Genomic DNA, 26,372 nt, shown 5'->3' with positions numbered 1-26,372 from the left:
TGTTTTTAGCCATAAAAACAGCAGCTGAATTGTCACAATCCATTCTCAATGGCTTAGAGATGGAATCCATAATTCTAAGCCTAGAAATGAAACTCTTAAGCCATACACCATGTAAAGTAGTCTCAAAACTGGAGACGAACTCGGCTTCCATAGTGGAAGTGGCAATCAAGGTCTGCTTAGCACTCCTCCATGATACAGCTCCACCGACTATCATAAAAATGTATCCTGATGTTGATTTGTGTGAATCAACACATCCAACAAAGTCAGAATCTGAGTAGCCAATTACTTCCAAATTGTTTGTCCGTCTATACATAAGCATGTAGCTTTTGGTTCCTTGAAGGTACCTCATTACTTTCTTTGCAGCTCTCCAGTGGTCTAAACCTGGATCACTCTGATATCGTCCCAACATTCCCACAACAAATGCAATGTTAGGTCTTGTGCAGACCTGAGCATACATTAGGCTTCCGACAACAGAAGCATATGGAATGTTCTTCATTTGTTCCCTTTCAAAGTCGTTCTTCAGGCATTGGTTCAAATTGAATCTATCACCCTTCACAAGGGGAGCTACACTTGGTGAACAATCCTTCATCCCAAATCTCTCTAAAATTTTATTAATATAGGTTTCCTGAGACAGACCCAAGATGCCCCGAAATCTGTCTCTATGGATCTTAATTCCAATGACATAAGATGCCTCACCCATATCCTTCATATCGAAATTTTTAGAGAGGAATTATTTCACCTCATACAGCAAACCCTTATCATTGGTTGCTAGCAAAATGTCATCCACATAAAAAACAAGAAAACAGATTTTACTCCCACTGACTTTCAGGTATAAACATTGATCCATAATGTTTTCTACAAAACCGAAAGAAGAAATTACATTATGGAATTTCAAATGCCATTGGCGGGATGCTTGTTTTAAACCGTATAAGGATTTCTTGAGCTTGCAAACCAATTTCTCACCATCACTAGAGGGGAATCCTTTAGGTTGTTTCATGTAAACCTCCTCCTCTAGATCTCCATTGAGAAATGTCCTTTTCACATCCATTTGTTGCAACTCCAAGTCAAAATGGGCTACTAATGCCATAATAACGTGCAAGTAATATTTCTTAGATATGGGAGAAAAAGTCTTTGTGTAGTCGATTCCTTCTTTCTGAGTGAATCCCTTAGCAACAAGTCTTGCCTTATATCTCTCAATGTTGCCCAATGAGTCTCTCTTTGTCTTAAAGACCCATTTACATCCAATGGCTTTTGCATCATTAGGCAAATCAACAAGATCCCAAACTTCGTTACTCTTTATAGAATTCATCTCTTCCTTCATGGCATCGTACCATAATTCTGATTCTTTGCAACCCATGGCTTGTGAAAATGACTCGGGATAATTTTCGGCTCCAATGTTGTAGTCAGATTCTTGCAGATACACAACATAATCATCAGGAATTGCTGATCTCTTTGATCTAGTAGATCTTCTTAATGTTGTACCATCATCTTCCTGAGAAGTATGTGGTTCAACTCATTGTTCAAAAGTTCTTGGCAACTCTTGAACTCCCTGATCTACTGGAATGTCGTCAGCAGCTTGTGGAACTTCAACAATTGGTTGTTCAACACCAGTTTGTACTTGAGGGGTTCTGTGAACAATAATCAATCTATCACTTGAGGTGTAAGGTTGAGATTTTGAATGATGCTTCTCAGAAACTATGTTCCTGGTGTGATCGCTCCCACTGATCAAGTTATTTTCAAGAAACTTTGCATTTCTTGATTCCACAATCCTAGTGCTGTGAGATGGACAATAAAATCTGTAACCTTTAGACCTTTCAGCATATCCAATGAAATACCCACTAATGGTCCTTGGGTCCAGCTTCTTCTCTTGTGGATTATATATTCTTACTTTAGACGGGCATCCCCAAACGCGCATATGTCGCAAACTCGATTTCCAACCTTTCCATAATTCAAATGGCGTTTTAGGAACAGCTTTGGTTAGAACTCGGTTTAATATATACATTGTCATCTTAAGTGCTTCAGTCCACGAGGATTTAGGAATATTGGAGATGCTAAGCATACTCCGCACCATGTCCAATAATGTTCGGTTTCTTCTTTCTGCTACACCATTCTGGTCGGGTGAACCAGGCATGGTGTATTGGGAAACAATCCCATGCTCTTGAAGAAATTTTGCAAATGGCCCAGGTGCTTGTCCATCTTCTGTGTATCTACCATAATATTTTCCACCTCTATCTGATCTCACGATCTTAATTTGCTTGCGTCATTGTTTCTCTACTTCAGCCTTAAAGATCTTAAAGGCATCTGATGCTTCGTTCTTTTTATGAAGCATGTAGAGATACATATATAGTGAGTAATCATCTATAAAAGATATGAAGTATCTCTGACCATGTGAGTCCATGTCTGGACTACATATATCAGTATGTATGATCTCTAATATGTTAGGATATTCTAACACATAGGAAATAGTTAAGTATAACTTGGTCTAGTATAGAGTTAGGTAAAGTGTGTTTCTTTACTATGTACATTTTGTAACTTACAATCCGATGGTCACGATATGTAGTGATCCGACGGTTCATTCTCTCCTCGGTATTACCAACACTTGATCCATGGCTTAACACCCGATTAGTCCATGATCTCTATTCAAAGAGCATGGAGGGTCTTTTGTAGGGTAACTGTCAATGAGAGAAGCTTATGTAAATTTTCATTCTTTTATTAATAAATTGCCTGAAGTGGCCGCATTGGCTCAGGCCGTGGACTGTTTCCCTCTTTGAGGGTTTTAACAACGTCAAAATACTGGTGTATTGATCTATGATCTGTGTGTGAGCGGTGTCCTTTGGTGTTCTGTATTGATCTATTAGCACTTTTCTTTGACTTGTTGGTCTACTTTCCCTTTATGCAGTCCACACAAGTCTCAAAATCAATAAAATCCAGAGTATTAAGTACGCCTTTATTTACTAATCTTTTAATTCTTTCTATGGAGATATGACCTAATCTCTGGTGCCATAATTTAGAGGAATCTTCATTAATAACACATCTTTTAGTGCTAGTGTGAACATGCATTGAATCATAAGTGACATTGTTTTGTAAATTAATGCAGTAAATACCATTCCCAACACAATCAGATTTATAAAATAAACTGAAAGATATTTCTGAAAAGTTGAAGGAAGATCCAAAATGTACAAGTCTTGAAACTAAAATCAAGTTTCTAGAAAAACTTGGAACATAAAAGGTCTTTTCTAATTCTAAAACAAAGCCACTACTTAAAGTTAAATAGCATGTTCCTATAGCTTCCACATGCGAGCCCATCTGGTTTCCTGATAAGATGCTTTACTCACTTCCCACTAGCTTCCTTAGGTTTTGCAAACCCTGCAAGGAATTCGAAATGTGAATTGTTGATCCAGAACCAATCGACCAAGTGTTAATATTGACATTAACCATATTAGATTCATAACAAACAAATGAGATTGGATTACCTTTGTTTGCAAGTGAAATTTGGAGCATTCCTTCTTCATGTGTCCCTTCTTTTTACAGAAGAAACACTTGGAATCCTTCTTGATATCGGCTTGGGGAGGTACTTTACCTTTCCCTTTCCGATTGGCTTGAGATTTTCCCTTTCCACGCGTTGCTATCATTGCACTTTCGCCCACTTCCATCACCAGTCTCCCTTCCTCTTGAACACACATGGTCATGAATTCATTAATTGACCATTTATCCTTATGTGTGTTGTATGAGATATTGAAGGGTCCGTATTGGTGTGGAAGGGTGTTCAAGATGTAGTGCACCAAGAAGGACTTCGATATTTCAACCTCGAGTTTCTTCAATTGAGCCACAGTGTCCCTCATTTGCATGATGTTCTCACATACACCTTTCACATTGGTGAACCTTAGGGATGAGAACTTCATGATTAGGGTGCTTGCTAGTGCCTTGTCTGAAGTGACAAATTGATCATCAATGGCTTTCAGCAAGTCTCGAACCTTTTCATGTTGATCAAAGGAACCACGAATACCAGCTGAAATTTTAGTCTTAATGAACATCATGCTTAGGTGATCTGATATTCACCCTATGAGTGACATCAGTTGAAGATTTATTAAACAAAGGTATTACAGACTCATGTGCTAGTGTGTGTTCTATGTTATTTAAGCAACAGATCCATCATATTGCCAATACACAGACATTTAAATGGAAAGACAGCAGAGAAGTACAGTAAGAAAACACAAAGACACAAGAATTTTTTAATAAGGAGTTCACCCTATTCTCCAGGGCTACATCTCCGGTCTAGATTTCAATGGTGGCCTTGTTTTATTGTGCCTTTAAGCAGAGAATTACAATACAGGGACACAATGTGAGTTCTCCTGAAGCAGGTTTTGCTTGGCAGGGTGGTTCTTGGATTCCCCAAGCCACTGGAGTACACAGACTCTTCTTTTTCCTACCAGCTCTGTGACCTTCTAGTCTACAATGGAAAGAGCCAAATGTGATGCTCAATCCGGACAGATTCCTCTATGGGATGGCTTGAATCTCCCAAGCTCTCTGGTGCTCGATGTTGCCGCTGGTCAGCTCGGACCTTTGTCCTCTTTCTGCCTTTGCTTTACTGCCTTCTTCTCTGGTTTCTGTCTCTCAGTGTTCAGTCCTCCTCTCGGGGTTCGCTCTGACTTACACTCTTTCTACTCTATGTATTCTATCTCTATTCATGGCTTTGAAACCATCCGAACTCATACCTATTCAGCTCCTCTTCTGCCTCTGTCGATTCACCTTCTGCAGCTGCACTTGGAGTCCCTTGTTCGACGTCATCATGAACGCTCAGGAAGTGGCCACATGTCCTCCTCTAAATAGCGCCAACCTGCTTCGTCGGTTTGTTTTCTTCAGTTACGTCGTGGATGAAGTCTTTCCTCCACCGTGGCGGTCAAAAGGATTCCAAATCTTTACAAATCACGGCGTTCGTCGATTCTGATTCCTCCATCGGGCTTGATCTCAACCGTTCGATCTGGGGCCTCCAGATCCGGCACCATACGCATGTCCTGCACGGTTGACTTGCTCGACCGATAACGCATGATCAACAGCGGTTTTCTCTCATCTCTACATGCCACGCGTCGATCGTTGAGTGGGATCGCACCGCTTCCATCTAAAACCGCTTACTGTTTGAGGGCGCCCCGATCAATACCACCAGTTTCCAGAGTGCGGGTCCCACCTTTGTCCTTTTAGCGTTGTTCACCTTTTCCACCCGCGGTTCTCCAGTTCGCCATGTGGTGGGCCCCAGTATTGTAGCAATAATGCTGCAACTCCTGGAACTCCCTTCTTTAATTTTATCAACCCGGTAGTTCGTAACAAACTTGGAAGCGACGGTGTTGTATGCACAAGTACTAGCTCTTGCCGCAGCTGTCACTTGGTCAGCTGGCACAAGTCCGCTAGGAGCTTAAGCCAACTTCTATGAGCTCTTAGAAGAAGCTTTTTAACTGATGAATGAAAGCTAACTCAAAGGGGCTAATTTACTTGCAGAAAGAAACTGGAAAGCGGAAAGGAAATGCAAACCCTAGCAAACCCTAATTTTACCAGCTAGCCCTACTGATGCGAAAAAGAGGATGCAAGCTACTGAAAGAGATGCCATTGACTTCTAGGAAGGTAAAATGCATGTGTCTAAGTTATCACTATCTGAAGAAAACATACTTTTGTATTTTTGAATAAGTTGTCATAATTATCATGCATACAATTTAACTGTTTTTTACTGTGCAGAGGTGGATTGGCGAGAGGAAATGCTTGGAAGAGGTCGGGAAGGTTCAGAGAGGGCCTAAGGGGTCCCTAACACCCTTCCAGAGAGTTTCACAGAGTTTGGCTATCAAGAAACCTCATTCATGAGCTTCTACAGAAAGTTTGCAGGGGTTCTACAGGATGTTTCAGGAATTTCTACAGGATGTTTCAGGAATTTCTACAGGATGTTCAGAAATTTCTACAGGATGTTTAAAAATTGGATTTTGGAGGATGGGTGAGTGAGGGAAGATGCATGAATGGATATGGAGGTAGGATAGGGGTCTGAAGTGGCCCAGGTATTGGTGGATGGAGTGGTGAGAAGGTGTAGATAGCTAAGTTGGCTCAAAGAAGGCTGAAACAATGATGTACAAAAACTAGGGTTATGTGAGAAAATGTGGCAAACGTGAGGTAAGTATTCTAAGTAGAGGGTGGAGTGGATGGTGCTGATGGAGAATAAGCAGATGAAGAAGTGGTACAGGTGCTCTGCAAGTCGTTTTTCCCAATCGGAACCAACAAAGACTTGTAAATTCAAAGACCTAGTTATGTTGACCTAATTTGCTAGCTGTCAGTAAAGAGAATGAACAGAAGTGTGACCTGCAATGAAACCATGTATTTTAACTCGTGCAACTAAGCAAACGAAAGTCTGAACTTGTAACCAACTTCTACACATGAAGATCAAACACTAGTGATTGCATGGCAAAGCAAAATCAGTGTTTTTGTGGGCAGCAAAGTCATCCTAGTCACAGCTCCTGATCCCACTGAGGGAGAGGTGAAACCACAGATGTTTGTTGGCCCTTTTCTTGAAGCTTTTTCTGTTATCAACCGATCAACTAAATCTGAGCATGAAAAGTTATTTTACTCATCAAAAACAACCTAGATAACAAAACAAGATTTAAATCTAAATAACAGATTTTATTCTAAGAATGCAGCAAAGACACATGAAAGTAAACAAAGGAGGTACTGGGCACTTGAGATGGGCCTAACCCCAAGAGCTACAGCCTCCTAAGAGAGATTTAGAGCTGGTGCAAAGCTGAATTCATCTTTATTGATCAAAAGAAATGTTACATTCCAAAAACTATCCACAAGGAGAACTTGAAAATGTGTTGAAAGCAAAGCTAATCTACTGCCTAAAAATCGAACTACAAAATGAATACAAAAATGACTAACTGAAATGAGGCCCTAAGCCCTCTTATTTATACAAATTGAGGACCCCAACAGTCCTCCTAAACTTTAGGGACTCGGCTGCCCAAAACTTGCAGTTAACAGCAGTCCTACTTGACTTGCTTGGCTGCCCTTGTGGTAATTGATTTGGTGGCCCTTGAACTCCGAGATGATGGTGGAGAATTCAAGGTAAGGGCCCATAAATGAAGGGGACACCTTCCTACAAATCATCTCCCTTGTTCTCCCACGAATTTGGCTGCCAAGTGCTCATTAAAACCTTCAATTTTGTCTCCAAATTGACCAAAAAGGCTACACAAAGCACACATTAGACTTGTTGGCATAATGACTAACCCAATTCACTCTATTAGCATAAATATAATCAAAAACATGCAATAAACTAATGAGAATGGTGGATTAAGTCAAATTAGGAGGTTGAATGAGCCCATATAATTATCCATTTTTTGGGCTCATCATCACCCCCTACTGAAAGTGTTGCTCGTCCTCTGAGCAACCAATCTATCTCCTCATCTTTGATGGCCCTAGTGGCCTCCCTGTCATGCTAAGCTTCTGAAGTGATGTCCTCTTCTCAGTCATGAAACCATGCTTTTCTCTTTGCTTCTTCCCACTGCCTGTGCTCCTTTTCCTAGAGAAGTTTCAGCTTTGGTATGATTGTGCAAGTATATTCAATCAGATGGTGGCAATGGTGGTGAAAGGAGATGAAACCAGTGGAGGATGGAAGAAAAGAGTGGTTGCATGCCTCCTCAACAGACTTCAAGCTTCAAATCCCTCTCCATAATCGATTCTGGCCTGCCCAAAGGCTCTACAGGATGTTTCTGGTAGCAATACAAAACTTCCTGTAGAAAGTCCAGTAGCTTCCTGTAGAAGGTTGAACTATGACTAGATTGTGCCCGAACCCTGAAAAAATGTGTTCATGGAGGGGATGGATGTGAGGATGCCTCGAAACTTGGTAGGGACCTTTTTGCTTGTGTTGGGAGACCCCCTTTCCGCATTTTTTTCTGCAACCTGCAACAATTTCCAGGGATTAAACTTGTTTTTTTCTCTCTGTTTCTTCCTTCTTCTTCTTTCTTGCTTTTCCTCTTGCTTTTCCTGTGGCTTCCCCTGTGATGGTTTGCCCTAGGTTTTCTCTCCCTTAGCTTCCTTACCCTTAGTTTTCTTCTCTGCCTCAATATCTTGCTTCCTCATGCTCTGTTTTGGCTTTCTTCTCATCTTGCTTAGTTTTTGCCTTCTCTGCTTTAGTCTTTTTCTTTTCTGTTCTGGATCTTCCTTCTCACCTTTTGTTTTGATTTCCTCCTTGGTTTCAAGTCCTTCTTTCTCCATTTTGGTCTTTTCCTCTTTTTCTATTTCCTCCTCATCTTCCCCTGCCATATTTCTAAAAATCTCCCTGTCATGATGTGTGGTGACTGCTGGAAATGTTCAGGTGAGGAGGGAGGAAACAAACTTTCAAAACTGGAAATAGAGAAATGGTTGAGGTTTGTCTTTCTGGAGTCAAGAATTTCTCATGTTCTTCTTTTTCACAACATCAATTTGCAATTTTTCCTCGAACTGTTTCCAACTTGAATTTGCTTCTTGGTTTTTTTGAGAAAAATCAATACCTTTGACAGAACAGAGAATATTTATAACACAAGGTTTTGCTTCAGAGAGTGGACAGTCTTGCAAATTTTGTTTCTCATAGGTTGGCTTATATGGTTGCATCCTTTTTTCAAAAGAATGTGAGAAAGGAAAAGGCATATTTCGGATGCAGAGGAGGAAAATGGAGAGACTGTGTATAACCCAAAGGAGGGAAAAAACACAGGCAGCATTTTAAGCTTCACTTCCCTTTCTTTCAACCCAATATTGTGTTTTTAATCCTCCACCTTATATAAATATCATATGCAGAGAAGTTTCCTGAGCCTACCTCGTCTGGAGCTTGAAATTTGCCGAAAATCCCACGTTTTCTTTCTGCATGGTTGTTTTATGCGTTTCCTGTAGACGACTTCCTGTAGAAATGCCTGTAGAGCGCCCCTGCACCTTTGAGTGAGCCTGATACGCAGCAGAATCTTGAAGAAAGGTAGAAAAACTTAGTGGAGGACTATAGGTTAGCCGATTGTGCACACTTTAGTTGAGGATGTGGAAAGTGCACATGAACATTAGTTCATGAGTTTCAGCTGAGCCGTCTTTAATTGCTGCGTGATTTGTGGTGAGGTGGCAAAAACATGTGCGCTGGCTTTTTCAAACTGCAGTGATGTTATGAACTGCATGTCTTCTTCTATTTGTTAATCATCTGATGTCCTATGCGCTGGAGTTCAACACGTCCACCACTGCCTGTGTTTTTCAACTTCCACGTGAATGACTATACATGCATGCTGCGTGATTTTTGCCTGGATGAGTGCAATCGAATATGGCTAGCTTCCTGGCTGAATCCCCCCATCTCATTCGTTCATGCAGTGCTTAGATTAGATTCATGCAATAGAGGAACAAGTTTTAGTCACGTACCTGAAGTCAAATGGTTGTTGTGAGGTGCTTTTTGTTGCTGCATGCATCTGTTTCATTGGTTGCATGATGGCTCCTTTGTGAAATAAGCTCTTTGTTGTCTGATGTGTGGTTATTTTTCTTGTGCAGGTATCCTCTAGCTGGATCTAAGCTGCAGGAGTTCATTTCCACGTTCAGATCTGCACCCTCAAGCTGCTGCTACTGAATTTTCACAGGACCGAAACTTGTTTTCTCCATTGCTCCCGAACGATAAACCGAATCGATCTGAAACTTGCTGAGCATGTTCCTATCATCATTATGCACTTCCCATAGCAAAATTTCGATCAATGGATGCATAGATTTCGAGAAAAACGGAAAATGGCTGAATATTTCAGAGATCAATTTCTCGGAAACTGTGCATCGGAATCGGCTAAAACTGCTTGGGTAGGCTACTATCACCCATGTGCATCTCCCCATGAAACAGGTTTTGAAACGGATGCACGGATATGGAGAAAATGCAAAAATGGCTGAAGGTGATAGAGGCTTATTTCTTGGAAACCGTGCACCGGAATTGGTTGAAACTGCTCAGGCATATTGCCATCACCCCTGTACAATTCCCCATAAAACGGTTTTTCAAATAGATGCATGGTTTTCAAGTTAGGGAAAAAACAAATTCTGTTCTATGTATTTTTTTCTTCAAAGCATTCTGCAAGTTTTTGCATGGTGAAAAAGAATGAGCTTGGGCTGTGATGCAGGCATGGAGATGATGGAGGAGGAGTTTGAAAATTGCAGGAGGACTTCTGAACCCTTGAGGAAGCTACCATGTTTGCCAAACTACTTTTTTGAAATCCATTTCTAGATTCCTTCAATTTCTACAGGAACTTCCTGTAGAAGCACAATGAGGTGGAAAAAAAAATGATGGAGAAAGGTGTGGGATGGAAACATGGATGCTTGCAGGCATAACCAATAGATTCCAAGCTTTAGATCCCCTTCCAAAATTGAATCTGGCTCGCTTGAAGGTTCTACAGGACGTTTCCTGTAGAAATACAGAACTTCCTGTAGAAGGCACAAAAATTCCTTTGTCTTTGTTTGGAGTGATCCTCCTGACCTGCAATGTCCTTCTTGCAACCTACAATTATCCAATGGAAATTAGGTTTATTTTTATTTCTCTTTTTCTCCTTTTTTTTGAAAAACAACTAGGGCGCCTCATGGAGGTTTTCACCCTAATTGCCTGCCCTGGGCGCCTCCAAGGGAGGTTTTCACCCAGAGATCTTATTCTCTTTTCTCTTTTTTCCCAACCCATTGACCGCCTCATGGAGGTTTTCAATCAATGAGCCAATCTAAGGCGCCTCCGAGGAGGTTTTCACCTTAGATTTTTATTTTTCTTCTTATTTTCATTTTTTTTTCTTTTTTCCTTTTTTCTACCCTACCCTACTTGAAAAACAAAATCATTTTCAAGTATAAGAATACTTCCAATGGAGCCATGTGCACATCGAGATTAGAGACAAGATGATGTGAAGGCTCGAAATGCATGCTTTGACAGCTATCCAGATTTCAGAGACAAAATTATCTGACTTTGAAGGGATCAAACATAGCTGAGGAAGAGAGTACTACTGCAACTTAGTGACTGTCTGGAACCATGTCTTAATATAGCTTTGATATCCTTGGTCCTTTTGCTGATCTGGATCATTCTTCATGTCACCTTCTATCATGACCTTCTCATATTCCTCTTTTTGCTGATCTTCCTCTTGAGTACATGGAGGATTTGATGGTAACCATGAGGGAACTCTCTCGATCTCTGATTCTGATCTCTTCTCTTCATCAAGTGCAGCCCATGGTTCTTTGATCTCTTCTTTTGAATCTTCTTTTGCCTTTGGTCCTTCAACGTTGTCAACATAATCTCTGCTTTGCAACACTCTTCCTGAGCTATGGTGAAGATCATTGAGCTCAAGAGGAGTCATTTGGACATGTTGTGTCCCAGCATTGCAATTGTGTTGAGCTACTCCAATGGACAGGTTTGGAAATGGTGGTATGGGTAGCTGAGTGGGGGCATAGATTTGAGATGGATGTGGATGGGGTTGTGTTTGGGCAGGAATTTGGGGTTGCCTTGGTGGAACAGGAGGCGATGGTTGTGGACGAGCAGGTGGTGGAGGAAAAGAAGCGGGAGGAGTGTTGTATTGGGGCCTCCACCCCTGATGAGGTGCATTCCACTGAGGCTGTGGTTGAGCATAAGAGTGAAACGAATGAGCAGCTGGTTGGGCATAATATGGATCTATGAAGGAACAAGGAGGTATGAACCAAGAAGGATGAGCAGGGGGACCCCAAGAAGGCATGAAAGTGGCTTGATAGGGGTCATAATAGGTCTCGGATGTCCCTTGCAGTTCCTGCTGATAAGATCTAGGTTCATGTGGCCTCCTTTGGTTCATATAGTAGAGTGATTCAGTGGCTCCTTTTGCCCTCTGATATGCAGCTTTGATTCCAGGCAAGGAAGGGCACTGATTCGTAGGATGGTATTCTTCACAGACGAAACACACTTCTAGGGAGTGCATTGGACATTCGTCCCTAGGATGCTTTCTAGTGCACTAGGGACAAAAGATGGCCAAAGCCCTCTTGGCTTCCTCTTGCTTCTTTTGGATCCACGGGGTATCCAATTGCATGGCAAAAAACTGCCTCATATCACTCTTGAAATCTTCCATCTGATCTTCAAATTCATCTTTGGACAAGGTGCTGCTCCTAACATTTCTGCTTGTAGCCATTTGCTCCAAAGGAATGGTTTCTTCTTCTTCTTCCCTTGAGGTTCTTCAAATATGTCTTGTTGTCCACCTAAGGGTTCTTTAATCACAGCCATCGAAGAAGAGAGAATGTTGGCTGTGTGAAGCAGTGGGGGTGTTGATTTTTGCTTTTTTCTACTTCTACCTGCAAAACTGAAATAGATTGAACTGCAACTAACTATCTTGCTAAAATGAAAATGCGGAATTGAAATGAAAGCAGGAAAGGACTAATCTATTTTGCTCAAATGAAATTGCAGGAATGAAATGCTAGTCTACGCTTGCGGAATTGAAATGCTAATCTACGCTTGCAGAAATGAAATTGCGGAATTGAAATGCTAATCTATGAAAGCGGGAAATGCTAATCTACTTTTGCATAAACGAAATTGCATAATGGAAATGAAATAAACTACTTAGCAGAAGATTGTAGTGGAAAATAGAATAAAAGCGGCAATCACCAATACTCTGATGCTTCCCCGGCAACGGCGCCAAAAAGATGGTGGGCCCCAGTATTGCAGCAATAACGCTGCAACTCCTGGAACTCCCTTCTTTAATTTTATCAACCCGGTAGTTCGTAACAAACTTGGAAGCGACGATGCTGTATGCACAAGTACTAGCTCTTGCCGCAGCTGTCACTTGGTCAGCTGGCACAAGTCCGCTAGGAGCTTAAGCCAACTTCTATGAGCTCTTAGAAGAAGCTTTTTAACTAATGAATGAAAGCTAACTCAAAGGGGTTAATTTACTTGCAGAAAGAAACTGGAAAGCGGAAAGGAAATGCAAACCCTAGCAAACCCTAATTTTACCAACTAGCCCTACTGATGCGAAAAAGAGGATGCAAGCTACTGAAAGAGATGACATTGACTTCTAGGAAGGTAAAATGCATGTGTCTAAGTTATCAATATCTGAAAAAAAAAAAAAAAAAACATCTTTTTGCATTTTTGAATAAGTTGTTACAATTATCATGCATACAATTTAACTGTTTTTGACAGTGCAGGGGTGGATTGGCGAGAAGAAATGCTTGGAAGAGGTCAGGAAGGTTCAGGGAGGGCCTAAGGGGTCCCTAACACCCTTCCAGAGAGTTTCACAGAGTTTGGCTATCAAGAAACCTCATTCGTGAGCTTCTACAGGAAGTCTGCAGGGGTTCTACAGGATGTTTCAGGAATTTCTACAGGATGTTCAGAAATTCTACCGGATGTTTAAAAGTTGGATTTTGGAGGATGGGTGAGTGAGGGAAGATGCATGAATGGATATGGAGGTAGGATAGGGGTCTGAAGTGGCCCAGGGACTGGTGGATGGAGTGGTGAGAAGGTGTAGATAGCTAAGTTGGCTCAAAGAAGGCTGAAACAATGATGTACAAAAACTAGGGTTATGTGAGAAAATGTGGCAAACGTGAGGTAAGGATTCTAATTAGAGGGTGGATTGGATGGTGCTGATGGAGAATAAGCAGATGAAGAAGTGGTACAGGTGCTCTGCAAGTCGTTTTTTCCAATCGGAACCAACAAAGACTTGTAAATTCAAAGACCTAGTTATGTTGACCTAATTTGCTAGCTGTCAGTAAAGAGAATGAACAGAAGTGTGACCTGCAATGAAACCATGTATTTTAACTCATGCAACTAAGCAAACGAAAGTCTGAACTTGTAACCAACTTCTACACATGAAGATCAAACACTAGTGATTGCATGGCAAAGCAAAATCAGTGTTTTTGTGGGCAGCAAAGTCATCCTAGTCACAGCTCCTGATCCCACTGAGGGAGAGGTGAAACCACAGATGTTTGTTGGCCCTTTTCTTGAAGCTTTTTCTGTTAGCAACCGATCAACTAAATCTGAGCATGAAAAGTTATTTTACTCATCAAAAACAACCTAAATAACAAAACAAGATTTAAATCTAAATAACAGATTTTATTCTAAGAATGCAGCAAAGACACATGAAAGTAAACAAAGGAGGTACTGGGCACTTGAGATGGGCCCAACCCCAAGATCTATAGCCTCCTAAGAGAGATTTAGAGCTGGTGCAAAGCTGGATTCATCTTTATTGATCAAAAGAAATGTTACATTCCAAAAACTGTCCACAAGGAGAACTTAAAAATGTGCTGAAAGCAAAGCTAATCTACTGCCTAAAAATCAAACTACAAAATGACTACAAAATGAATACAAAAATGACTAACTGAAATGAGGCCCTAAGCCCTCTTATTTATACAAATTGAGGACCCCAACAGTCCTCCTAAACTTTAGGGACTCGGCTGCCCAAAACTTGCAGTTAACAGCAGTCCTACTTGACTTGCTTGGCTGCCCTTGTGGTAATTGATTTGGTGGCCCTTGAACTCCGAGCTGATGGTGGAGAATTCGAGGTAAGGGCCCATAAATGAAGGGGACACCTTCCTACAAATCCTCTCCCTTGTTCTCCCACGAATTTGGCTGCCAAGTGCTCATTAAAACCTTCAATTTTGTCTCCAAATTGACCAAAAAGGCTACACAAAGCACACATTAGACTTGTTGGCATAATGACTAACACAATTCACTCTATTAGCATAAATATAATCAAAAACATGCAATAAACTAATGAGAATGGTGGATTAAGTCAAATTAGGAGGTTGAATGAGCCCATATAATTATCCATTTTTGGGGCTCATCACCATACGTCCGTGTGCTCGGGCTTCCTCCATTTTGGCCCTATTCGCCCAACGATGCGCAATCAAAATCCACCTCCTTATCCCGATCCGGGGCTCCCAAGGGCTACTTTGACCTTCTGCGCAGTCTCCATGGGCCTCGGTCAGCGTGCTTTGACCGAGGTCCTCGTCGTTCCACGTTGGCTGCCATTGCCACTAGTTCAAGGGTGTTTTTTATCGTTGTTTTGGAAATTTTTAGAGATTTGTCTCGACCTGATACAGTCATGGTTCTTTGACAATTCTTGATGGATCCAATTTGGACCATGGCCTTCCCACTGAAAAAGCTTTTGGACCACCAAAAGTTGGTTTTCTTTCAAGCATCGACTAAGTGAGGATATTGCTGTCTCACTTGTCCAATCTCAATCCACTTTGCACTACTCGGTTTCGAACCTTTGAGTCCAATTCAAAGGTACTCAACATCTCCTCTGCGCGTCATCCTCACCTTCCTGTCCAAGACTGTGTCTTCCTACAATTCATTAAGGTATTCAGGTAGCAGGTCATCAATAGAAGGCAATTGACTTTGCTCTTCAGGATCCTCAATCGTTGAAGGTTTAAACAATCTCAAGCAATTTGCATTTACGACTGAGTAGATGTGCATGTAAGCTGGTAGATCAAAGCAAAAAGCATTTTCACCAATTTTCTCAAGTATCCTAAAAGGTGCATACCTGATAGGCTTTAGCTTTTTACCTTCACCTTGCATCATGTCCTTGCTGATATACAACCAGACCTGAGCTCCAACTTGAAAACTATGCTCCATTCGATGCTTGTCATGCCTAGCCTTGTATTTGGCTTGGATCTTTTCCAGTTGTTCCTGTACTGCCTGGTGGATCTCCTGGATCTGTTCAATGAACCTAGTTGCCTTGTCCACATCACTGTGTCCATCAACCATGGTATCTTTACCAAAGACAAAATCCAAAGGAGACCTTGGTGTGAAACCGAAACAGGTCTCAAAAGGAGATCTCTGTGTAGAAGAGTGTTTGGCTCTGTTGTAAGCATGTTGCACATAACACAAATGTTCATCCCAAAGCTTAGGATGTTTGCTGCAATATCCCCTGAGTAACTGGATCACCGTCCTGTTAACTACTTCTGTCTAGCCATCGTTTTGTGGATGAAAAGTTGTGCTTTTCTTCAGTTGGGTGTCCATCAGTTCCCACGGACTTGACCAAAACTTCCCCACAAATCGGGTGTCTCGATCAAATATAATAGAAGTGGGTAATCCAAAATGAACCCATACATGTTCAAAGAATAATTTTTCAGTTTGTTCAGCTGTAATCTGTTTATTACAAGGTATCAAAATACACATTTTGTTGAACCTATCCACAACCACATATAGATAATCATGAACTTTCCTAGATTTAGGCAGTCCTCCAACAAAATCCATGGAAACACTTTCCCAAGGGTGAGAAAGAACTGGTAAAGGAGTGTACAAGCCTAGTTTTCTATTGTTGGGCTTGCTTTTAGCACACATAGTACACCCTCTTACATATCTAGAAACTGTCTCATTCATTTTCAGCCAATAACAAAATCTTTGCAGCTGTGCAACTATTTTACTTACCCCAAAGTGACCTGATATTAAAGAAGTGTGTGCCTCTCTAATTATCTTTACTCTCTTGGTTTGTGGAATGCAGAGTTTCCCACAATGATATAAGATTCGGTCCTTCACATGATAGTCCAATTCTTCTACCTTTTTGCCTTGACTCAAAGTTGCTTATACATCTTTAAAGTCCATATCCTCGGCATATTGTTCTATGTAGCTTTTATGTAGCACAGAATTATGCTTAAGTATGGCAGATGCACCAAACTCTTCTTCTGGTGCGCCCTCAATGGTATTGTCCCCACGGGAGATCATCTTACCCAGAGAGCCATATACGGCCCTACTTGGTGTTCGTTCTGCAAGAATGCGTCTGAAAACACAGATCACATTTTCCTACTCTGCCCTACTATACTCAACCTATGGAGAAATATCTGTAATCAATTGGGCATAGCGGGCCAATGGACTGGACCTGATTTACAGAGCGCATGGGATACCTGGTCACATAATCATCCGGGCACAAAGTTACAAAACCTCCCCCCTGTGGCCACTTGGTATATCTGGCTCGCCCGGAATCGGGCTATATTCGAGGATCGACCGATATCATGGAGCCGGATTGAAATCGCTATTATTGTTGCTTATAAGGAGCTACCTGATCCGCCACCGCCCAGACCCAGAACCATACAGCCTATGCCTGATATCGACAGATCCACCCCGTGGGCTTTTTTCGACGGGGCAGCTAATCAAGCAGGGTGTGGAGGAGGATTTGTCCTGCACATAAACGAGCATCATAGATATCTTGCAAAATTGGGCTTCGGCAATGGATCAAACAACTTTGCTGAGCTTTCTGCTATACACAATCTTCTACAATTTGCTTTATCGCATCATCACACAAAGATCAATATATTTGGGGATTCAATGGTGGTTGTTAACTGGATTAACAATGTCACTACTTGTCATTCACACACACTCAGCAATTTATTACATGATACACTCACTCTCAAAGCAGCTTTTGATCATTTCTCTTGTTTACATATTTACAGAGAACACAATAGCGAGGCTGACAAATTATCCAAAGAGGCCTCGACACTTCCCAGAGGCGATTGGCAAATAGTGGAGCAGAATGGAACAGAAGAGCACCAATTTTACCACAGGCCATACATAGATCAGAGACAACATAGGGACAATAGTCCCGATAGCTGACAGATAATGGAGACTATTTTGAAGAAATGTTTGGAACATTGCCACTATGTTTATAAAACAGAATCCTTTTGTGATAGCGAATAGGCTGAAGAGCCAGAACATATGAATGTATACAGCACATTTTGTAACTACTCACTGAACAACACCTTGAGAGGTGATTTTTGTATGATCAAGTCAGTAATGCCATGGCATCTGCTTATGTAATTTTCTAATATTAATGAAAGTTACTGATTTTTCCAGTGGAAAAAAGTATGGCAGATGCATTTATAATGGGTCTAGATAACATGTCTACAACTTTGTTGTGTATGCCCTTTTTATATCTGATGACTAGATGAAACTGTTGTAGAAAATCCATCCATCTGTAATGTCTTGATTGCTGCAACTTAGTTTGGGAGTGTAGATATTGAAATGGTTGATGATCAGTATGTATTACTGTCTCTTTTCCCATTAAGTAATGTTTCCACTTTTTCACACTCTGAACTAATGCATACAATTCTTTATCATATGTAGGATAGTTAACTACTGCAAGATTAGAAGTCTCAGAATGATAACATATGGGTTTACCATGTTGTGTCAACACCACTCCCATGGCATATTCACTGGCATATGTTTGGATTTCAAATGGTCTTTGTAGATCTGGCAGTGCTAGTACAGGTGTTGTACTAATCTTTTCTTTCAAGGTGTCGAAGGCTTTCTGATGTTTTCCTCCCCACTGAAACAACTTGTTCAATCCTGTCAAAGCATGTAAGGGAGCTGCAATTGAGGAAAAATTAGAAATGAACTCCCTCCAATACTGTGCTGCTCCTACGAAGCTTCTCACTTCTGTAGCAAACTTGGGTTTAGGTTACAATGACTGCCACTTTAGAGGGATCTATTTTCAATTCACCAGCCCCTACTATATGACCCAAATAATTTAGAGATGTTTTTCCAAATTCACATTTTGAGAGTTTAACATAAAGTTTTTCTTTTTTCAAAACAGCTAATGTCTACTTAACATGCTTTAAGTGTTCTTCCCACGTTTTACTAAAAATCAGAATGTCATCCAAAAACACAATAAAAAAATCATCAAGAAAAGGCCTGAGTACATCATTCATTAATCTCATGAAAGTAGCAGGAGCATTGGTCAAGCCAAAAGGCATAACTAGCCACTCATACAATCCCTGCTTTGTTTTGAAAGCAGTCTTCCATGCATCTTGCTCTGCAACTCTGACCTGATGGTATCCACTGTGCAAATCCAGCTTGGTGAAATAAACAGCTTCCTTCAATTGATCTAAAAGATCATCTATGCGAGGAAGGGGATAACAATTTTTTATTGTTATCTTATTCAGTGCTCGGTAGTCAATGCACATTCTCCACGAGCCATCTTTCTTTCTCACCAAAACGATTGGTGACCCACATGGTGATGTGCTAGGCCTAATGAACCCCTTCTCGAGCAACTCCTGCACCTGCTTCTTGATTTCAGCATTCTCTAAAGCAGACAACCTGTACATCCCAATATTAGGCAATGGAACATCTTGCTACAAAATAATATCATGTACTATTTCCTTTTTGGGTGGCAGACCTTTAGGTTCCTGAAACAGGACATCATACTCTGAAACAATGTTTTCTATATCAGCTTGGTGCTGAGCATTACAACCCTCAAATACATTGGTTTTATTAGGTTTTTTTTCCTTTACAACCATTAGTAAGAATTGTTTAAATGAATTTATCATTCTTTTCATCTGCCCAGAATTTATGAGAGTATGATTATTCTTGAGCTTGTGAGCTCTTACAAAGTATTCGATTCCATCTTTAACAAGTAGATACTTGTTCTCAGCTCTATAGAAAATAGCCTTTCTTTCATACAAGTAAGGTCTTCCTAAAACAATTCCACATATATCCAAAGGAATTATGTCTAACTCAACCTCATCTACAAATGCTGACCCAAAAGAAAACTTGAGTTTGCATTGTCTAGTCACTTGTAGTTGTGCTTGATCATTCAACCATCCTAATGGGTATGGTTTCTTGTGAGGTGTAGTTGTTAATCCCAATTTCTCTACAATTGCTTCAGAAATCAAATTTACTTGTGAGCCACTATCAAACAAAGTATCAATCTTTTGATGTTTGGAAATAACTCGAATATGAAAAAGCTCGTGTCTTTTTCTCTCATGTTCTTCATCAATAATAGTTTGAGCAGAATTACTAGTAGATGCTTCAGAATTCTTACCTTTTATACCTGTGGTTGAAATGATTGTTTCATCTCCCGAGTCTGACCCCAAATCTTTCTAAATAGCTACAGCAGTCTTCTTCTTCTTGCCCTCGAACTTCTTAGGTCTCAGCTCTGGATGCAGAATCCAACAGTGCTCATCATCATGCCCCTCCTTTTTACAGTAAATGCATGAAGCTTTGCTTTTTTGTGCAGTGTTAGCCTTCCTTGCTTTCCAATTTTGCTTTCTTTTCTCCTTGCTCTTGCTTACAGTGGGTTGGGATGGTCCCCCAACTTCTGGATTTCCATTCTTTCTTCTAGCTTCTAAATGAGTAACTTGTACAGATACCTCATCTATACTAGTGGGATTAAACATGAGGATGGTATGCCTCATGTAGTTGTGTAGCCCACCAATGTACTTCAAAAGAGTCTTTGGTGAGTCTAATGAGATACCCAACATCAATGCTCTCTTTCTGAGCTCTTGAGTATACCCTTGCATGTTAGGTAAACTTGACTCAGGATAGAGTCAAAGTTGACCAGGTTAAATAGTGATGGTTTTGGGGCACATGGTATTGTGCACACATAGTATTCTATCCATGGTATTATATGTAATGGAGCTTATAAAAGGCTAGAAGGACTTCATTGTAATGCAAGACCTGGAGATGAGCGGTGAAGGCTCACTTGGTCAGATTGGCCAAGGTTTTGGCCAATGCTAATGAGATCTTATTAGGTTGGGTTTTTCCCCAGATTTGGGGTTTTCCCGGATAAACATTTGTGTTTATGTGTTTATGGTTGTTGCTGGTTATTTTTATATTTATTCCTCTCAATAATTATTTATGTTATGCAGTAAATTTCTTAACAACTGGTATCAGAGCCAAATATTGGCTTCAAAGGGATTCTTTGATGCCAGGGGTTTATAGTGCCTGATGAGATCAATGCAGCCTTTTTTATAGATCTGGAAAATAATGGTGGAACAATCGTATGCGGAAGAACCTCGAGGAGAATGTGCGTAAGATAGTGCCGTAACTGCAAGGATCGCAGTGCATTTACGATATTTACCGGTTTGGAACATGCTGACGAATTGTTCGGGATTCATGCGGCTATTTAAAGAAGGTCAACATAAGAAAATTGTTCATGCGGCTTCGAAAATTGTTCGTTTTATGCTACATGAGGCCACTGGTGCTGGAATCTACGAGGTTCTCGTCGAGCTCACAGTTGGAGCGATTTGATAGAGAGGATGGATCAGAATCGCAGTAGCAATAAAATAATAATAATAATAATAATAATAATAATTAATGAAGTCAAAATTATTGCATGTAAATGGGCATACTGCTGTAAGACCTGGTAAGGCATGTGTACCCCTCGGTGATCACCGATAAAGTCTGAGTTAGACCTAGGTGATAGGGGGGATGTCGGGTTAACAATACCCCGAGTTAAAACTCTGAGGGGGGTAAGAGCTAGAGTGAGCGGGATTCTCACTTGGCAGGTTTGGCTGGAGTTAGTCAAGGAACCCCAAGTCAAGTTTAAGGGGGGAATTGTTAGGTAAACTTGACTCAGGATAGAGTCAAAGTTGACCATGTTAAACAGTGATGGTTTTGGGGCACATGGTATTGTGCACCCATAATATTCTGCTCGTGGTATTATATGTAATGGAGCTTATAAAAGGCTGGAAGGACTTCATTGTAATGCAAGACCTAGAGGTGAGCGGTGAAGGCTCACTTGGTCGGATTGGCGAGGGTTTTGGCCAATGCTAATGAGATCTTATTAGGTTGGGTTTTTCCCCGGATTTGCGGTTTTCCTAGATAAACATTTGTGTTTATGTGTTTATGGTTGTTGCTGGTTATTTTTATATTTATTCCTCTCAGTAATTATTTATGTTATGCAGTAAATTTTCTAACATTACACACTTTGCCCTTTCAACTGCCGAAGAGTTTGCCAACTCATCATGGCTTGTTGCATGTAGGCCAATGGATAGAACTGCTTTTTGATTGTAGCAACAAATTCACTCCAGACAGAGATGGTATTACCATGTTTTTTCATATCAACTTGGGTTCTGCCTTCCCACCAAACCAAAGCAATGCCTCCTAGGTGTAGGCTTGCCAGCTGAATTTTGCTCTTGTCTAAGTTGATGTTCTGCACTCTGCAATACACATCAATTTGTCTAATCCAATTGTCCAAATTTTCAGCATTTATCTCTCCATCATATATAGGCAAATCAATTTTAACATCTAGCTTAATCAAAGATGCTTTCTTATTATGCACAGGGCTATTAGGAGGTGTGAGAAGGCTTTCCTCTTTCCCTTTTCCTTTTGAGTGGTCATGGGAATGAGACTCATCTTCTTCTTTATCTTGTTTAGAACCTGATGAATCTTCGTCCTTGTGCTTTCTAAAGTCCCTATACATTTCTTCTACCATAGACTTTATAGCTAGGAAATTCTCCATGAATTGAGGGTCTGGCCCCATAGAACCTTCCTCTGACATTGTCTTCAGAGAATAGACTCTCCCAATTTCAGGTTTAGTTTCGACCAACTCTCCTTCTCCTGATTTGAGCTTTGAGCATTCAACAGCTAAACCAACACAAGCTTGTGTAACCTTACAGCCTAAAGCTCTGATACCACTTGATCTGATATTCACCCTATGAGTGACATCAGTTGAAGATTTATTAAACAAAGGTATTACAGACTCATGTGCTGGTGTGTGTTCTGTGTTATTTAAGCAATAGATCGATCAGATTGCTAATACACAGACATTTAAATGGAAAGACAGCACAGAAATACAATAAGCAAACACAAAGACACAAGAATTTTTTAATAAGGAGTTCACCCTATTCTCCACAGATACATCTCCGGTCCAACTTTCAGTGGTGGCCTTGTTTTATTGTGTCTTTAAGCAGAGAATTACAATACAGGGACTCAATGTGAGTTCTCCTGAAGCAGGTTTTGCTTGGCAAGGTGGTTCTTGGATTCCCCAAGCCACTGGAGTACACAGACTCTTCTTCTTCCTACCAGCTCTATGACCTTCTGGTCTACAGTGGAAAGAGCCAAATGTGATGCTCAGTCCAGATAGATTCCTCTATGGGATGGCTTGAATCTCCCAAGCTCTCTGGTGCTCGATGCTGCCGTTGGTCAGCTCGACCCTCTGTCCTCTTTCTGCCTTTTCTTTGTTGCCTTCTTGTCTGGTTTCTGTCTCTCATTGTTCAGTCCTCCTCTCGGGGTTCGCTCTGATTGAATCTCTTTCAACTCTGTGTATTCTGTCTCTATTCATGGCTTTGAAACCATCCGAACTCATACCTGTTCGGTTCCTCTTCCGCCTCTGTCGATTCACCTTCTGCAGCTGCGCTTGGAGTTCCTTGTTCGACGACATCATGAACACTCAAGAAGTGGCCACATGTCCTCCTCTAAATAGCGCCAGCCTGCTTCATCGGTTCATTTTCTTCAGTTACGTCGTGGATGAAGTCTTTCCTTCACCGTGGCAGTCAAATAGATTCCAAATCTTTACAAATCACGGTGTATTCCTTCGTCAATTCCACTTCCTCCATCGGGCTTGATCTCAGCCATCCGATTTGGGGCCTCTAGATCTGATGTCATACGCACATCCCCCGCAGTTGACTTGTTCGACCGATAACATGCGAGCAACGGCGGTTTTCTCTCATCTTCGCTTGCCACGAGTCGATCGTTGAGTGGGATCGCTCCGCTTCCATCCAAAACCGCTTATCGTTTGAGGGCGCCCCGATCAATACCGCCAATTTCTAGAGCACGGGTCTCGCCTTTGTCCTTTTAGTTGTTCGCCTTTTCGCGCTCTTTCGCCATGCGTCCGTGTGCTCAGGCTTCCTCCATTTTGGCCCTGTTCGCCTAGCGATGCACGATTACCGCTAATCACGTCGATCGCTCCTAGTGGCTACTTTGAGGCTCTCCTCTCAGTTTTGGCCCTGTTCGCCTAGCGATGCACGATACAGTCCCGATCCGGGGCTAGCCTATGTGGCTACTTTGACCTGCGACGCAGTCTCCAGCCTCAGTCAGTCAGGGCCATAGAAATTGGAGCCTGATGACGGCACACGGAGCGGGGAGAACCCTAAAAATAAAATAATTGCATGCTTTACCATAAAATTAAAGATCACATGCTTATGTTAAAATTGAGGCCTAAAAATAAAATTTCATGCTTTACCAATGACCATGCTTAAAATTGAATCCAATGACATAAAAATTGCCTGTGGGCTAAATTTTCAATTCAAACATATTCAATTATTCTTTATGATAGAATTTATCAAATTATTCACTTAATTCATAATTCTAAAGGGTATATTATTATTATAATTCGATATAAATTCTATCTTAGATTTGAACTTTATGATAAAACTATTAATTCATAATTCTTGTGGGTAAGTTATGAATATTTTATCCTAATTAATTATATAAATATAATAAAATTCTTGTAGAATAAAATTTATTATATTTAGTATAATTAATTACAATTAATGTCTAAATATTCTTTATGTGATCCTAATCAATCATAATATATAATATTATTTAATTAGAGATGTTGTGGCTATTCTCTAATCAATTAAAAATTATATGGATCACTAGACATTATTTCTTTTATGCATAAAAATTAACTTGATATGAGAATAATTATAAATTGCATAAATAAAACTATAATATTCATGCATAACATTCAACTATGGGTCTCATATACTCATCCAAATTAGCATGTTTTAATTAGAGTAGAAATAATCAATTCATGCAAATTAAATACGAGCATAATTAATAAATTTTGCACAACAATTATCCAAATTGCATATAATTAAACTAAATAAATATTATAAGCATAAAAATTGAACAAAAATTAGACATATTTCCAAATAAATGTCTTAATTCAGAAAATTTTCAAATATGACATTTAGTCAAACTGAACATGTCTATAAACACCAAGGTAGAGATAAAAATGGCTCTGATACCAAATGATAGTTTAACAACGATTCTATAATGCGGAATAAACACTTAAAAGAATCGAAAAACTTGAATACCCAAGAAATCATACCTCTGGCCCTTGATGTTTGAGGCAGTCCACTTTCTTTATAAATGAGTTGTGCCAGAGTTAACCAAAAACAGGGAAAAATCCGCTTTCATGCCATCGACCATCACAGTAACAATTGCCTTGCTACATTTAAGAATACCTTGGAACTAGCTGAATCTCACATACGAAGTTGTGCTCTTAAAAGTCCCATCCTGCTACTGATTAATACTAACATGCAAGTACTGTGAATGCAAGTATATACAACGTGTATGTATTCTAAAGCTACATCTATAGTGGCCCGCTAAGCACAGCAAAGTCGGTAGTAGAGAAAATCAACCCAAAGATTTCAAACATGCACGTCTAAAAATACAACTTGACAGTCTGAACTGGAAAAATTAAAATATCATGAGAAATTTCTTCTCATTTCATTCATGGTTCAGACCCGGAGCTTTACAGGAGAAGAAGAAGACGTCATATCTCGAGAAATTACTTCCTATCTCATTTATGGTCCCAGCTTTTCCATGGCTGAATGAAGAATGAAAACAAAAACCCAAAAACTCTCATCCATGTGGCACTTCCAAGCTCTGCTCACTTTAACTTGATGGTGTAAGACTGAAGGGGATTGAGTTAGTGAGCTTGGGGACCGAACAGAAGTATTTATAGCCAAGCTTCCATCAAGCTTATGTTGGCTATGTGTCAAGTGTTCCACAGATCATAGTAGAGAACTGCAGAGGGAGTAATGGACCACTCCAGGAGCTCCCAACAAGAAATTAATTAACTGAAGATAGTTTCCGTAATTGAAGGAAATAACTACAGTTGGTTTCCGTAATTTAAGGAAATGACTGCAATTGATTTTCAGATTATCGGCGGCTGCTGGGATAGGGAGCTTAACAGTCTGTACAGAAATTAAAATCTATTTTTTACTCATTTGCTTAGCTCATGGCCTGTCTTGAACTATTATTCCAAACGACAATCATCAAGTACTACCTTTGAATTGAGACCCTCATGTAAGAGAGACTTTAGATTATTGAGCATACAACTCATTTTACTCCTCCTAGCCCTTTTAGTCCTTACATGTATTTTATCATCATGGAAACTCTTCTTTGTTGAGGATGGACCTTGGTCATTCTCTTGCAATGATGGACATTTTGCACCAGCCCAACTGCTCTTCCCACCACTAGTCATAGATTACACCATTGATTTATGTTTTTCTACTATTCTGCAGTTTGTTGAAGTGGGGTAAGCAGAAATAATTGTATAGAGATCTTCAGAGTCTCTGTACTCAGACATCATGGGGAAGGGGGGTGATAGACAACATTCTGCCAATAGGATCCCAAAGAAAATGGCAGAGAAGTTTATCAGCATTCCAAATTCTAATAAGGTCTCGATTGAAAAGTCTCTGACTGTTACATGCAAGTATAGCCATATATAAGAAACAATAAGTCCAGATGGAAGGGCTAGTAGGTACGTAGGCTTTCTATTCAAATCATGATATGGTGTTTATTTGAACAAGTACTGCATCATGGAATGAAAGACATTTACAGTTTTTTTAAACATTCCCAAGTATCTTAGTCATACATATTGACATCATTATGATCATGTCTCTATTTTTTTATTGATTAGACATTAGAGGTA

The 26,372-nt window shown here is 40.4% G+C and overlaps 1 pseudogene; it reads right to left on the bottom strand.

The window, feature by feature from the left end:
* The window catches only part of LOC149173505 (uncharacterized), a 28,289-nt pseudogene extending 2,187 nt beyond the window's left edge, over positions 1-26,102 (bottom strand).
* Positions 26,103-26,372: the final 270 nt, after the last annotated feature.

Source organism: Pinus tabuliformis, chromosome 4_2 (genome assembly GCF_031772625.1).
Source record: "Pinus tabuliformis cultivar Carrire ecotype Pingquan chromosome 4_2, CPIR1, whole genome shotgun sequence".
Lineage (NCBI taxonomy): Eukaryota > Viridiplantae > Streptophyta > Pinopsida > Pinales > Pinaceae > Pinus > Pinus tabuliformis.
This window is presented reverse-complemented; position numbering and strand designations above follow the sequence as displayed.